Below are 681 nucleotides of genomic sequence, written 5' to 3' on the forward strand. Positions count from 1 at the left end.
GAATCAGCTGCGCGAGAGAAGCTCGCGGAAATCAATCCAAAACCTGCAAAATCCAGTCCCAAATCGAGATTTTTTAAAGGGAAACCACTAGATCTGGGTTCTAGGTCCTAAAACAAGTCCAAAGAACCCAAGATCTCCAATTTCTACTATAGTTTTACTCAAAAACCATCAAAATCCGGTTTGAACCAAAAATGGGTTTTGAAATCCGAAAACGTAAGATTCAAGAGAGGTTCTTTCAGTAATCTTACCTCGAATCCTTCTCTTGACGTTGAAAACTTCTTTAAATCTTTGCTTGGTTCAAGATCCGTTTGATTTGGGACAAAAATGAGAGAGAGAGAGAGAGAGAGTGAGAGTGAGAGAGAGCACGGGAGGGTGAGAGAGAGAGTGAGGGAGAGAGACGCACGGGGAAGGAAGAGAAAAAGAAAAGAAAAGGAAAAGGAAAAAGAAAAGAAAAGAAAAGGAAAAAGGAAAGGAAAAGGGCATGTGTACAATATTTTAAAAGAACAGTCCAGAAATGCGCCCATACACACTTCTGGGTTAAAATAAATTACTGAGAATAATTTAAATACCTTGAAACTATTTAAACTCACGCGTGTCAGAAACATTTATTAATTAAACTCAATTAATAATCCAGATTAGGCACACTAATAATCTTAATTACCTTAATTAATCTCAATTAAT

Source organism: Morus notabilis, unplaced genomic scaffold (assembly GCF_000414095.1).
Source record: "Morus notabilis unplaced genomic scaffold, ASM41409v2 Scaffold1652, whole genome shotgun sequence".
Classification (NCBI taxonomy): Eukaryota; Viridiplantae; Streptophyta; class Magnoliopsida; order Rosales; family Moraceae; genus Morus; species Morus notabilis.